The sequence below is a fragment of the Meleagris gallopavo genome, chromosome 5 (genome assembly GCF_905368555.1).
Source record: "Meleagris gallopavo chromosome 5, MGAL_WU_HG_1.1, whole genome shotgun sequence".
Lineage (NCBI taxonomy): Eukaryota > Metazoa > Chordata > Aves > Galliformes > Phasianidae > Meleagris > Meleagris gallopavo.
The window spans coordinates 26,666,480-26,682,244 of record NC_139408.1 but is presented as its reverse complement, the minus strand read 5'-3'; the positions used below and the strand labels follow the sequence as shown (position 1 = coordinate 26,682,244).

The window sequence follows — 15,765 nt, the reverse complement described above, 5'->3', positions numbered from 1 at the left end:
GATGTGGTTTACAGTGCTGGATACTTTCATTAGTGCTGCACTAAGGGTTTTTTTTACCTTAGGTGTTTGTGCAGGTGAGAAGTATGTCTGTACCTGTTGGTGCATACCACTGCACTATTTTTCAGACCCTCCGACAAAAGCACCATATCAAGACAGACCAAAAGTGTGTATAGGCTTGGTCCTCGCTTATCCTGCTGCCAGGCCATTTTCCCTCCCCATCTTCGCAGTTTTAGCTGCGAAGGGGAGTGTGAGTGCTCTGTCCCTAAGGAGCTGATTTAGCTCCTATCTGGCTGATTCTGCTCTGAGAAAGTTCAGTCTCACTTGTGAGATCCTTGGTTGTGGGGGAATGCTTTGGGAACTAAGCATGTTCAAAACAGGTCTTGCCTGAGCTCTGAGTTTGTATGGCAAGATTTGGTTTGTTTTTTTCTCTTCTTTCTTGCCTCAAGTAGGTTCTCCTTTAAGTTCCTCCTCTAGCTCTGTAGGACACAAGGATCAAGTAATCTTGGTGTATGCAGAGGTGGCATTAGCTCTTCTTGGGAAGGCTGCAAAGTGCCAATTTTCAAGACTTTTTTTTCAAGAGACTTTTGTCTCCTACTGTTTTCACATTCAGGGATGGATTCCATATCTAGAGTTATTCATTTTATGTAGCGTTAATTGATAAATATTCATCAGAGCATTGCTGAATTGAAGCCTGCCCAGCTTTATGTTTTTAGAGGCATATTTTCATTCCTTCATGCTTTCAGGAAAGGGAAGGACAATAAAATCTTCTCTTTAAAATGAAGTTAATATCCCTTTCAGCACTTACAGCTCCTACAAATCTTGTGTGTTCCTGGGCTCAAGAGCTTGTTTTAGCTGGACTGCTTTTTAGCACCGCTCTCCACATGTAATTAAAGTGCTTTGTGCATTGTACTTTGGTCCTAGTACAAAGAAAGCCCTGCAGCTTGTTTTCAGAGCAGTTTCTTCGCAGCCAGATTGGTCTTCTAAGCAAAGTGGTGTAACTGCACCTGACGCTGTGTTTGTGTAGTAAATGTTTGTAGAGCTCTGAGGGAGACCAGAAGCAGCATCTAGGTGAGTGCATTGCACTGGGACGCAGACGTTGGGGTTCTACTGAAGACAGGAGCACTCCTTTGTTTGCAGAGATGGAAGCGACTGGTTCTTTTATAAGGCCTAACTAGATGTTTGTGAAAAGCTTTGAGACACTTTTGATTAACGACTATGCAGTATGTGATTATATCACACATAATAATAGTGGGTAGGAGGAGACAGACTGGCAGTATAATTCTTGCAGCATTGTGAAAACTTCAGGCTTTGTTCTTCAAACACAGTCTTTGCATTTAAACATGATTTTTCTCTGCGACTTGCCCTAGTCTTTATCTCCTCCAAATAAAAGATAAAATAAAATAAAACCAAGAAAGAAGCGTTTATCTACCTTTATTTGAAAAAAGAAAAAAAGAGGGAGTGAAGGAAGAAAAAGTGTTGGACATCTGTCTGCTGTTTTGGCTAGTTTAGTTGTGTGATATTTGAATGATCAGTGCTGTTCTGCTTTTACTAACGTCGGAGTCATGGTCTTCTCTGAGTTTGAGTGGGTGATGGTTTTGAACTTCAGAAATTGATTTTCCCCATTTTTCTGTTCTTCATTTTGCTGGAAGTTTTTAGTCACAAGGTTGCTGTACCCTATAATGTAGCCCAGGTTTTTGTGACAGAAAGATTTGTTCCAGGGGCTCATTTTGCAGCTGGGCTAAGCGGGGCTGGGGTTTGGGAGGAGGTGGGCTGTGGTGAAAGGGCCACTTGGGAGCCTGGCAGGGATGCAGTTTAAGTGTTGTCCAAACATGAGATTCTTCTGGATGTCCAGCAGTGCTTTCCAGAAAGCTTACAGCTCTGCAGAGGAACTGGTGGTGTTTTCTCCTACAGCTTCATTGAGATGTGATGCTCCACAGGGCTCACAGGCCTGTTTCTATGAGGGCAGGCAGGCAGCCTGTGCACGCTCCAGTCTTGTTGCTTCTGTTCTCCCCAGTATAACTTTATTGCCAATCATTTGATTCATAAACCAAGATCCCAGGAGTCACGAACAGCATGCTGGTAGCAGAAACCAGTGGACAGTTGGAAATTTACTCACTAATATACAGTGTAGCAATGCTTTCCTAGGCAAGAGGCCTATCAGAGAAATCACGCATGGCTTGCCACCTGGTTGGAGACTGCCAACAAGCATTTAACGTGTGTGCTCGTGTTTTTTCATGTTGTTTCACGTTCTTTGTTACTTGTAATGCTGGAATAATAACTGGGGACGCTCATTTTTATGGGCGCTCACCTGCGTGAGGTTTGTGACCTGCAGAAGGCTTTCCTCTCCGGTGGTTCCATCGTCAGTACAGTTTGAGAAGGAAAGCAGGTTGCTTTGGTAGAAACACAAGCTTATTCCCCAAAGGTCTTGTTCTTGCAATCTTTCTGAATTCTGACTTGGTGCCACCAAACAATAAATTTTTGCTTCCACTAAAAATTTGTATTTGTTTTTGAGAAGTGCAATGTGGAAGCTGATGTTACTGCTAGTGGGTGATATTACTGATATTACTTACCAGTGGGTGAAGAAATTAAGCAGATTAAGCAGATCAACCTCTTTTAGAAACGAACGTAACCACCCCCAATGTTTTCCTGAGTACATGAAAAATATGCGTTGTCTGAAGTGAAGTGCCTTCTGGTATTGTCACTAATGAAGCACACTTTCACAGACAGGTTGACAGAGGGAATTTGGGTAAGAGCTGACACCCTGTAATCTATAGATGTGTTGTGGAAGACAGTAGACAGTTGTAGATTGTATTTTGGCCATGTGATTTGTTTTTTTTTTTTTTTTTTTTAATATCTAAATTATAAGATTGGTATTCTATACATATATGGAAATAGATTTTGTTTCAGGCCTTTTAGGTTTGCCCATACTTGCTCTTTAGACTGCTAATGAGACTCAAAGTTGCTTAAAAGTTAATTTATCATGCAAAAAAAGTTAAACTGGAAGCAATAGCAGTATACTTCTTTCAGAGGATACAGCTCCATTTCATGTTTCTGGCAATGCTTCTGTAGAATTCTGTACTATGAAAAATAAGACACTTGTATGATGTATATAAATTCCAAAACATAGAATGTGGAATAAATATTTCACTTAGTATGGAGAATTTGAGTATGAAAACAAGAATTTTCAAGTAACTGTGGAAAATAAGTGGCAAATGTTACAAAGGAGTGGAGAGTAAGATGAAAGGGGAGGTGAGCCAGAAATGTGAAGGTATGGCATGAACTGCTCTGAAGGGAGCTCAGTGTTCACAATCGTTTTCTTTGGATTGTGACAACGTGGCATCTGCAGCAGAGTTTTTGCTCTTGAATGAACTCCAAGCCTTCCTTAAAACCTGTCCATTTTTGCAAGTGATAGGTTTCTGAGACCTGCTGTTTCTGCTGTGCTGTAGTTCTTTGTTTAACAGACTGAGAAAGGGTTGTACACTTCTTTGAAATGCAGGTGAAAAAAGATTCCAGGGTAGGTTCACATTTTAACTCATAAAATTTATTCTTTGTTGCAGTAGAACATTGACTGCTTTTTCTTACCAGTCAATACTTCCAGCTGTAATGAGCTCTCTTTGTGGGGGAGAATAGAATAGCAGAGAATGCTCTGTTGTGAAAATATACAGTTTTCTGTAATAAGGAAATTTTGGTCAGTGGCAGGGCAATGTTTATAGTAATTACAGAAAATGAAAGACATCCATTTCTGATGAAAGATTTGGAGGATGTGTTGGGATTGTTGTATGCAGAGACCAGTGGTAATTACCCACTCATATTTCAAGTCACTGTACAATTTCAGTGATGCCAAAGTTTAGAAGCTGGTGGCCAAGGGATGATGAGAAGTTTATCACCAGCTGTTTTAATGGGTTGGTTTTCTACTTTTTTCCAGACTCCTCTATTTTTTTAAACTATAATAATATTAAATTCAGTGAAATTGAAACACTTTATCAGCCTAGTCATTTACATTGTAACCTTTGGCTTCTTTTCCCCATGCTCTTTCTTTCCTTGAATGCTGTACCTTAAGTATTGAGTTTCATTAATTAGCACTCATTCTTGCTTAAATCTAGCTGATGTTAATCTGTGTTAAAAACAAATATCAATTATTTTCTAATGGGATAACTCCAGGTTAAGCAGCAATAAGAGGATCGACAGAGAATACAGTATCACATGAAAATCACTCACAGTCTTACCAACCTTAAGGTAGATGCAACTTTATAATGTTTACCCTTCTCCCCTTCAGTATAAGCAATATTTTTGATACAGCGGTTGGAGAAAACATGCTCTGTGTGCAGCAGATGTTGATAAACACAACAGACTACATCTTGGTCACCAGTGATGTGTTTAGGGTAACATCTTAGTAAACTAGATTTTTAAAAATGAATTGTTTGCTAGAAGCAAACAAAGAAGGATTAGGTTTTTTTTTCTCACGAGAAACTTTGGTGGCAGTGGTGTAGTCGTAGGCAATGGTTTTTCTTTTTACTGTTAGAAAACTTCTCTGGTCTACTTGGAAAATGTATTACTTTATGAATCTGCCTGTAATCTTTCTCACTGTTATGAAATGAAAGGTAATGCTAGTATTCTCGTCTTTCTAAAAAGATTTTTTTTTTTTTTTTTAACTCAGAGTCCCGAATGCTATTCTGTTGAAGCATGTGTCAAAACGAGAGCCTGTGATGTAATGGAGACTTGGAAACGCTGCAGTTGTGCACTTTGAAAGTAAGTCAAAAATTTTCCAGTTTCAAAGATGACCTACTGAAAAAAAAAACAAACAAGATAGTTTGGCTTGTGCAATTGTAATTTGCTGCTTTGAAAGCCACTGCTACTTGCTTTTATATAAAGTTTGTGGTTCTTTTTTAATCTTACGTGTGTCAGCATTGCATCTGTTGGTTCCCTTTTTATTTGTGGATTTTGCAGGGTTAACCTGTAAATGATACCAGAGAGGCTGTTATCTGTGTTTCCTATATATTTCCTATTACCTGGGAAAAAGATCTGAGTTTTTTAGTACTAGAAAGCAACAAATTCTTATGAAAGTATTTATACATGGCTTGAATTAATCTAACTTCTTTTGTTTAGAAGTTAATGAGATTTAGCTGGTTAAATTTCATTCCATTTGGTTTTTCAATGTCTTCTGCAGGAGAAGAGTATGACAAGAGTTAGTGCTGAAACCACTGCAAGGGGAGAGAAGTGCGTTCTATCATTACAAGTGTTTGAAAACTTAAGAGTGTAGTGCGACCCTTATTTGCATCACTTATGATCTGATACCACAAATATCTGAATATAGCTACATCTTGTTAGTTTGTTCATGTATATACACAATAAATTCATTTTCATGTATATGTATATAACCATAATTTTGAGGATATGCCACCAGCCTTAATGGCCCCATCACCAGAAGAGTGTTTTGCAGAACTCTGGAGCTGGGTGTGAAAACTTCACTTCAATAGTATAACTGTTAGACCATTTTCCTAGTTACTGTGCCCGCTGTTTCATGTGCTATCACTTGGCCAAATGGCTGCTGTCTGCACATTATTTTGCATCTTATTTGCCAGGCAGTAGAGCCTTATGGAGGCTGTGTGTGGGAGATGGTGGGGAAGTCTCTGTAGAAGTGAAACGTGTCCTTAAAACTTCAAAGAATATCTTTTTGTAAGCGTAGGCTAATCTGTGATTTTCTCAGAGGGTATCCTGGCTTTCTGGAGTAAATGGAATTAGCCAACAGTGTTTATGGGGATAAGCTTGAAATGATGAGTTACGTGGTTCTTTTTAAAGGTTATTTTCTGATGGTTATCTTAAAGTATCGAAGGATGTAGGTTTTCTTTTTCTTTTTCTTTTTTTTTTCCCTCTTCTGTCAAAGTTTGTATATAAACAGTAACAGCGTGGAGTAAAAAGCCTGAAAAATAAATAGGACAGCTGCTACTTATAGTAGAAGGCAAAATGTGCTTTATAATTCTTGCTTAAAAATTGGTTCTCTGGGATTTTTCACTAATTAATATTGTAAAGTAATTTTGCCTTTGGGATAATTTTAGCGGGTTGTAAATACTCAGAATATTTGACTTAAATGTGTGTTTTTCATGTGTTTGCAGAACTAATTCTTTAAATGTTCTCCTGACAGTTGATCATCTTGAATGGTGGTCGTAGTCAGTATTTTGCTTTTTAGAGCTACTCTGCTGCACCCTTATTTCTGGAAAAAAAGTAAAAATAGTCAGAATAACAGGACTGAACTGAGAAGACCTTGATGAGAAATTGTATGCTAGTTTTTGGGAAATAATCTGTTTTTTTTTACCTTTCTAAGGCAAAAAAAAAAAAAAGTTCTAATTGAATGTCTGTTGAAAGAATAGCTTTTTTTTTTTTTTTTTTTTCCCCCCCTTGAAAAAGGGTTCAAATTTGAGTACTATGACAGATTAATTAGAGGATCTGTTGTAACCCACTGGAGGTGAGGTATTTGGATATACAAAAAAATGTAGTGATATCTTTGTTATTGGGAAGTTTAGAAGGAGTTTGACACTTAAGTGTGATGCTTCTCAGCCAAATAGAAGCATGTAAGCTTTTAAATTATTTTCCCCTTCTTTTTTGCTACATATATATATATATATATATATATATATATATATATATATATACACATAGAAACAAGTGCTGTCACACTTAGGGAATTGTTAAATGGATTGAATGTATTGCAGTCCTGCTGGACATGTTCATTTCTGGGGAAATGTTAGCTTTGTAGAAGTTCACCTTCAGCTGCATTAGGTTATGCATGGGGTATCTGACCTCATGACAGTCCTGGGCTGATCTTTCTCTCTCTCTGCCAATTAACTTAAGGTGTCCTCAGGAGGCATTAATGACTTTCATGTTAACAACAGTATTTGTAACTGTTTAGCTGGGGGTTGCCCTTGAAGGGAAGTAGAGATCAGCGGAGGATGGCAGGACATCTGCAGCGTGGCCCATGCAGGTGGTGGTGCTTGAGAGTCAGGTCACAATGCTGTGAGGGAGATCTCAGGGATGCTGTGATGTACCCTGGGTAACTTTCTTGTAATAATCCACTCCCAATGTCATTTAAAAATAGGTTTGGTTTGGCTTTTCCCATTGCCAATCAAAGATGAGTGTTAATAGCTTGACTGGCTTAGGCTGATGGAAAGCATTTCTGGTTGGTTTTGGAGGGTCTTAAATAAAAGCATGAGTATGCAAGTGCAGTTGTTGGTACAGATTTCTTTTACTTGTGGGAATGGTCATTTTTAAGTCTCTTCCAGACATGGCTTTTGTCTGCCTGCAGTATCTTGCCTAAGACCAAATCTTTTCTAGCTCAGGTGCGCGTACTATGAGGGAGGCGAGGGGTCTGGCTGTGGCTGCAGCCACTTGAACCAGCTGGAATGTGGAGAATTGCATACCATACTGAAGGGCAACTTGACATAGTTCATGAAGATCAGAGAGAAACAAGCAATCCAAAGAGGGCATTGCACAACAGAAAATGTGCATCCTTAACTACATGGCGTCTTTCCCTCAGGCTGAAACAATGCAGTTTCAATGTCAATGGCCAAATCCTCACAGTACAACAAGTAGTTTAGGTAATTATCTCAGGAGCTGTCTTTGTTTTTGCTGCACCTAATGAAGTAGGCTCTGTTCGTGGTTTAATTTGTTATGCACTATGGTAATAGAAATATTTCTAAGTGTTTAATTCTTACTATGTATGCTTGAAAATCACAATCAAGGGAAGTTTTTATGTCCTTTGAGGAACGTTTTGATGCTCTTATTCCTGAAATCTAAGTACTGTTTTGCAATAAAATTAAACACTTTGTGCTACACCCTGTATTTCACGTAGCTTGTGTTCCCAAGTGTGATGTTTGTAGTCAGTAATTGTTCTGTTACTATTCAGATATAACTGATTTTTTTATTTGTTATTCTATTTTTGAAATTTGCATGGTATGCAATGTCAAAGCGTTGATTTATCATCTAACTGTCTAAAGACAAACTGTCTTCAGTCAGGTGGCAGAAATATCCATGGGATTTTGTAACTGACTTGGAGAGAGAAACGTCATCTGCTGTAGTTGTGTGTGCCCACATTCTCCCTTTGAGAATTTACCAGTGTGATTATATAATGAATTTCTTGGGTTTCATTGGCCCATTGAGGGAGACTTGAGCACTTCATTGTGACTGGATGGATCTGAATAATGGACAAGCCTCTCTTGCAGAGGGACCTGCAAGCTAAGCCGCTCAAAGTTGAAAGCAAATCTTTCCTCTTCTTTCTGAACTGACATCTGAAAGAAATGAGATTAGCTGAAACTTCAGCCCTGTTTCACGGATTTTAAAAATAGAATGAATGAGGGAAATCCCTCCTTGAACCAGAGCTACATAAAGAGATTCTTCACAAGTAACACATTATCCTTGCTCTTTCTACTCTATGCATTTATGGTCAGTGTGAAGGTGGAAATGCTGAATGGAATGGCTGTTTAATGCATTTTTCTCTCATACCTATGGAAACAAGAATTTATCTATCTAAATTAATTTCACTTTCTTCATATGAGATATTCACTGGTTTCACTAATTCATTTGAAGTAGGAAACTAACGGTATAAATGTTTAAAAGGAGTACTGGCCTTATTAATTCAGTGCTCAGAGGAAGCAATATCACACTTTTTAAGGCATATTATAAACTTTTTCCTGTGAGCCTTTACCACAAGTACTTTTTACGTAAATATATGTCTGCCCATGTTTCAGGCTGGAAATGTTATGCCGTAGAAAGTGAGAGGTAGTAATCACACACTGCCAACTGATGGTATGTGAAATGGAAGGTGGAACTTAGTGCAGCTCCTGTTAGCTGGAAGCATCAGTTATGCTATGAATGTGTGCTTTAGGTTGGCTGTGTCATTCTCTGGCTGTTCAGGAGGACCCCTAGTAGAGTGCTCTTTAGTTCCGTTTTCTAAAGAGCTCTCCAGGCTATCTGTTGTGAAGAGACACTAGAAATAAAAAGATACTCCATGAGCTAATGTGATGGAAATCACAGCTGGGGAACGTTACTTTTTAGATTATCTCCAAAATCCCCCATGTACCTTCTTGCTTCTGAAGTGATTGTTCTTTCGAGGCCTTTATTATGTCAATCTTGACTCACTTCTAATCTTCTCACTTAGAGAAATAACATTATAGCTATCCTCTTAGGATCCTCAGAGTTGATATTGTTCAAAATCTCATGTGACTTCTTTGTTGCTCCTCTTTTAGAGGTCAGGATAGTTCTGCCTTTAAAACCCTTTCAGAACTGTCTCTGGGTGTTTGCTGTTCTAGTGTATACAGCTTTGATTCTGAGTGTAGGAGGGGAAAAGGGAAAAAGATTCATGCATATGAATATGTATTTCATATATTCAAAGATATATTGATATATACATAGGATTTATGTGGATGTGTGTATGAAATCAAAGCTTCTCATAAAGCACGCAGCTACTGAGATAGAGATGAGTTATGTTGGTACAGGTTTCATTCATGCAATGATTGTTAGGAAGAGTAGGTATTTCTTGGTATAAAAGAAAGCCCAGGCACTTATAACTATAAAACTTTACGTAATGATACAGTTTTTCTACAGCACCATGTGGACCTTCTCAATAGCATTACATTAGAATTAAAATTTTAATTGCTTGGAAGAAACTTAGGCAAGCTGGAGCATGGACACTGTTTCTTCTTGTTCGTAGGAGTAGGGAAACAAACCAGTCAGATCTCTTTTTCTGCTCTAAGGCTGTTAGAGGTGAGGCAGCAACTACATTGATCCAACCTAAGAGGAAGTACTGACAAAAATCTTTTTCTTCAAGGATGACCTGCTCCCATGGATTTGCAGTTTAGATGCAACTTGTATAGTGGAAAGCTGATGCGTATGTTCATAGTAAATGTGATACCTCACAGCAGAGACGGGTTTATTCAAAGCTGCATCTTGAAATAGCATTAGGTTTGACATTCAGGGAAAGTATACACATTCCATAGTTGCTTTGTTCTTTTTCTTTTTTGCATGTTAGAAAATGCATGCTTCATTGATAAAAAATAATAATGGAGAAATTAAATTGGAAACAGTTGCTTTTCTAATTAGCTATGATAAAAATCAATTCTTGACCGTGAAAGTGAGAAATTTTGGATCTAGATTTCCTTCTTGCCTGTTTATCTCTTGCCCAACGTTTTGTGTTAATTATATCAGAACGAATACTGCTCTCGCCTCTGATGTACACTGCTCCTGTCCAATGAAGAAAATATCTGTTAGTAATACAGTAAGTGTAAACTAGGAAAATCCATTGTGAATACTTTCATAAGAGAAGTAAGTAATTATTGTGGTGATAAACTTAGGGTACTACAGTCAAAGTAGTGTCATTTTTAAAGTGTGGACTGGCAATCTATTGGACAAATTGTAGTTACATGAAGGTTTACTATTAGTCTGGCTAATACAGAGAAACATGTGGCTTGTTGGAAATAGATTTCTATCAGGTGGACATTGAAAAGTCCTATGTTAAGTGATTTGAAGGGACCACTAGAGGTCGTGCGCTTCAGTGCCACAACCGAAGCTGGAAGAACTTGGAAGTTAGGCAAGGCTGCTCTAGACCTTTTCTAGATGAGGGTCAGCTATTTTTAGGATAAGTTCTTCCAGGCTCTCCAGGCAGACTGAGGCAGTTTGTGCTAGGTGTTTCTGTGCTGCTCAGGGAACAAGCCGCTCTGTTTTCTTTTTAGCACTTGATTTCTGTTTGGCTGTTTAGGTAATGAAGACTTCTGAATTCTTAAGTCTGAAATAACTGTCCGGCAGGGTTTTTGGTTTTCTCAGTGCTGGAAACAGTCAAAGCAGGTGTTTCATGGATAATGCAATGAAAAGATAGAAAGACCTGACAGAATTGAAAGAAGCTGATTATCTGTGGAGTGATACGTTGAAGTTAAGAATTATTTGTACTTGAACCACTTTCCTTGAACCACACTTTTCAATCTTTATGACCTCGTATTGTCCTTACTTTTGATATGATATACGCAATATTTATCATGCAAAAATCTAGGCTGTTTTTTAATATTCATAGTTACTCCATTTTACTATTCCTCTTTATTCTGTTTTTTAATTAATGCTTGACTTAACTTATTAAGAGATGGAACAGTCAAAACTGAGATTCATGTCAGAAATAGATATCTAATTGTTTGCTAAAAGTTTCCTCAGCTTTGGTCTAAACCTACTTGCCTGGAAAGCAGCATTGTCTTGACCTGCTGCTACTCCTTGGATGACTGCTCCTATCACTTGTTAATCTAGAAACCACTGAGGGGCAGGAATGTCTGTTATTTAAACTAGTAAACGTAGTAAACAAGAAAACCCATTTTTGTCGTGATTTACTGGTAGTATGTTTGCTTAAAATAAAGTAGCACTTTTAGCAATAGTAAGTTGCTGAGTTTGTGTCCTGGATTGGTGGTTTTGGGCATACCTGTAAAAAGCATGAGACCATAAGTGTGGAGAACCACGCCACTCTGGTTGTGAACTGGCAGCAACTGACTTTCTTCTTTGTGTCTTGGCAGAGAGGATCTGTTGAGACCAGTTTGGGTAGTACTTGTGCTTGAATGGTTCCTGTCCATCTTGGGTTGTCTGCTAGAATAAATTGCAGAATTGTACAAGTCTCACAATTGGATGCCTAACAGATAATAGCACAACAGTCAAGTTGAGACTGTCCCACCGAAAAACCATTCCTAACCTTATGGTGAGTCTCCCATCTGAATCTGTTTGCATTGCCATGTCCAGCACAAACACTGCAGCTCTTGCTCCTGTTCTCCGTTGCAGCAGAGGGGAGCAGCGAAGCCTGCCCAGCTTCTACAGCTGTCTGAAGGCAACAATGTCAGCTGTAATAGCTAAGATGAGTTCCAAGGGAAAGGAATCTGCTAAGCTGGAAAATTTAATTTGGCAGTAGATTTTATGTTGGTATTCCTAGGGAACTGTAAGCCAGTGTTATGGGGGGGGGAGGAGTAGGGTTGGAATTGCAGTTTAGGAAATGCATGGAGCTTTGAAATTTAAGTAATAAGAAAACCAATCACCTCTGTGACCTGAGGTGGGTATGCAGGTCTAGGTTTAAAGCTTAGTCACAAGATGAAAGAAGCCATCTGTCAATTCTTCCAAAGTCTAATCATTCCTGTAAATCACTGCTGGAGCCTGTTCTTAACAGGTGACTGAGCTAAAGCTCTGAAGGGTTCTGTTTAAAATAAGTACTGCAAAAATGTATCTATAATCTAGATTTTATCGATTTCTAAATACGTGTTAAAGTTGTAATGCTAGGCATTGTGTTCCCATCTGTTACTGTAATTTTGTAGACAGTAACTTTAAAGAGTTTTGGCTTGAAATTTAATCTTTAAATGTTATTTCTTTAATGTTTGATACTTACTGTTTTTCTGAAAAATAGGAATTCCGGTGTTTAAAAGGACCTCTTTCCCAGGTCCTTTCTGCCACTACCCAAATGTACAAACTCACAAACTGCCCATTCTTTCCTCTTTTCAGTGAGGTTAGTACTGTCAAGGCTTCTCATAGGCTGCCTTGTTAGTGTCAGGTATTCCACTGAAACTGAAATGATTAATGTTTGTTCGTTTTTTTTTTTTTTTTTCTCCAGTATGAAAATGTGTCTTAGTTTCAGGGTGTACTAATCTGCTTTTCAATTAAAATGCACCTTACAATAAATAAAGATACTGCCCTGACTTTCCCACTTTGGCAGAAGTTTTTTCCTAGGAAACATTCAGAAATCAGGTTCTTAAGTGAAAGTGAAAGCAAGTGCAAATCAAATGAGGCCTAAACTTTTGAGGGGCTGCCCTGTGATACGATATGCCCGTGTGTCTCATGAAAAGCTGTGCTGGTATGTTTGCATTTCCAATTTTTTTGGCTCCTTTTTGTTAAGGAGTGGGCTCCATATTTGATCTACAGGTTATTTGTTTGGGGCTAAAGTTTGGTAATATTGCTTAAACACTCAAAAATTTAGACATAGGGTTGGTCTCTAAACTGACCTGTTGTTTAGCTGACAGTTTTGTGTAGTCAGGTTCAAATAATTAAAGCTGTATCATGTTTAGGTTTTTCAAAATTAAAATACAAAACAACTCCTTTTTCTTTCATATCTCTGAACCCAATTTGTCCATGTGCATTAAAAGTTGGTCTTATTGGAGCTCTTTTTGTAAAATAATTGTCACTTTTATGTGTTTCTTATTTTGGTGAAAGGCATACCTTGTTGCCCATCAGTCTTCAGCCTGTGTTTTTTTCCTGCAGTTCTTATTCACTGTTTGATACAAATAATTTAACAGTGCAGTAATTAAGTTAGGAATAGGGCTGCTTTGTAGGGGTTTCTTCAGAAGGATACAGAAATGCAGGTAGAAGGGAGTCTGCAGTAGAATGGTCCAAGTAGCATGGGTATGAGCAAAGCTAGGTCAGACTTTAGGTCAGCCCTACTGAAGAGAATATCTCAGAACTGGGATAAAATCCAAAGTGATACCAGAGTTAAAATCATCTGTTGTATTGGTAATGGAAAGAATCTGAGGTTGATGGAGGTTTCAAGCTAAGTGCTTGGGGTATCACAATCCAAATCCTATTGATTATTCTTGCTACCTGTGTTTTTGTAGTTAGATAATTAGAATTCTTATGTAGACTTGAGTATTTTGATATAAAATGTATTAGAAGGACCACAGATGTCATATTTTAACATGTTAAAATCTCCATTTTGAAAGATACCTGTTTTCCTTTTAAAGCGAGATTGAAATACCAGCGTATAGGCACTTAGTATCTACAAGTTGGGTCATTTAGGGTCTAACAGTTGTATTTATTTGTTTCCCTAACCTGTTTGCTTTTTCTCGTCAACAGGAAGGGAATTGGAAATGCGTGACAATCCCAGAGAACAAGATAATTTTAGTGACTCATTTGCTTATGCTAAAATTTACTGTGAATAGGTTCAATGCTGATTGACTTGTGGCATGACTTAAATGAAATTCTGGCTATTTGAAAATTGTGGCTAAAAACAATTAACATGAGGTCTGGTTTTGACTCTGCCTTACATGTTCCACCATGTTACCAGAGGTAACTTTCTTCAGTCCTGTTAGGAGCACTCACGCGCCACTTCCACGTATTGAAAAATGTTCCAAGGGTGAGGCTATGAAAAGCAATACTGCTGTCTCTGTTGCTTCATTTCTATCCAACCACAACAATTTTGCTCTTGAATTTTAGATCAAAACTACAGCCATAGGGAGTGCCAGGCCTGAGTGATGTGATGGACGCACCCAGGGCGTATGCTCAGGGAGTATCAGGTGTTTATAACTCCTACTCATGATGTTTCATTGGTTTATCTTAGAAGAGAATAATATCTCCTAACTCATCTGTTTTTACCCTTAGCTGCCTGAAAAAGGAAATAGCAAAAATCTTCTAGAAATGCAAAATCTAGAATTATCAGTGGGGGAAAAAAAGGCTAATGCCCAGACAGTTTTAACTGCATTGGCACTCAGCTGAATCTTACTGATACAGGGTGTGATATAGCTGCCAGCTAGGAAAGGACATGGGATAGGGGAAGCTGTTTGTATGTGAGCCAAAGCAAACAGCTGCTCAGGTGATCCTGGTGGGGCTGCGTGAGCCCTTCTTATACCACATTAGTGGATCTCCACTTAATTGAGAGTGTGTCTGGGATTGGTAGCAGCATGTATTGCTGAAAATAATTTTTTTTTTTTCCTAAAAGATAACCTTATTTAAGAGACATGCAGACTTTTACATTTACATTTATTAAGCAATAAAGTGTGCTGTTCGTTTGGTCTGGTGTGGCTAGTAGATAATTCCACTAGAAGCGTCTCCACTAGGCATACTGGGAGAGACTTGGATGGATAAGTGAAGAGAGATTCCTTGCTTCGTTTGTCAGTTATCATAAAAGAGTTCTTTTGTATTACCAAAATGAGTTAGAAAGTTTCAGCCTTTCATGAGAGATTCACCATTTTTTACAGGGTGATATTTTCTTTGGATTCACTGTTGATTTTTCATTTCCAATTTTTTTTTATTTATTAGTCTTTTTTTCCCCAAGCCTCATATTTGTAAAGGAAAAGTAAGGCAACATGCTTGAGATTATTTAAAAAACAAAACAAAAACAGCAGTAAAGTAAAACAGAAAATCCCAAACAAATAGAAACCAATGAAAAGCTAACCTGTCAGCCTATCTTATTTGAGAAGGACACAGACTTGAAGTTTCTCAAGCCAGTGTTTTCTGTGTCTTTCCCCATCGCCACCCAAACTGAAGCTTCATTTGGACCTGCATCATCTCTTTATGCATCAATTGTATGCATAAGGTGTCACTTTTTAATACTTCATAGGTTCCATAAAGGATCAAAAAAGACAAGGATCTCTTGGAGAGAGTCCAGCGGAGGGCCACAAAGATGGGGAAGGGCCTGGAGCATCTCCCCTATGAAGAAAGTCTAAGTGAACTGGGTCTGTTTAGCCTTGAGAAAAGATGACTGAGAGGGGACCTGATCCAGGTCTGTAAATATCTAAGGTGTGAAAGGCAGAGTGGTGAGGCCAGACTGTTTTCAGCAGTGTGTGAAGACAGGATAAGGGGAAACAGCCAGAAACTGCAGCATAGGAAGTTCTGCACAAATGTGTGCAAGAACTTCTTTACGGTGAGGTGACGGAGCACTGGAACAGGCTGCCCAGGGAGGTTGTGGAGTCTCCTTCTCTGGAGATATTCAATACCTGCCTGGACACCTACTTGTGCGACCTGGTAAGGAACCTGCTTTGGCAGGGAGGTTGG

General features: G+C 38.5%; 1 protein-coding gene across 3 annotated transcripts in view; it reads left to right on the top strand.

Moving 5' to 3' along the window:
• SIPA1L1 (signal induced proliferation associated 1 like 1) overlaps positions 1-15,765 on the top strand; it is a 190,538-nt gene that overhangs the window by 33,953 nt on the left and 140,820 nt on the right. For all 3 annotated transcript variants that reach the window (XM_085224910.1, XM_085224911.1, XM_085224909.1), the window contains exon 2: positions 4,658-4,749. The gene's annotated coding sequence lies outside the window, so the exon portion shown is untranslated. The remainder of the gene's footprint in view (positions 1-4,657; positions 4,750-15,765) is intronic.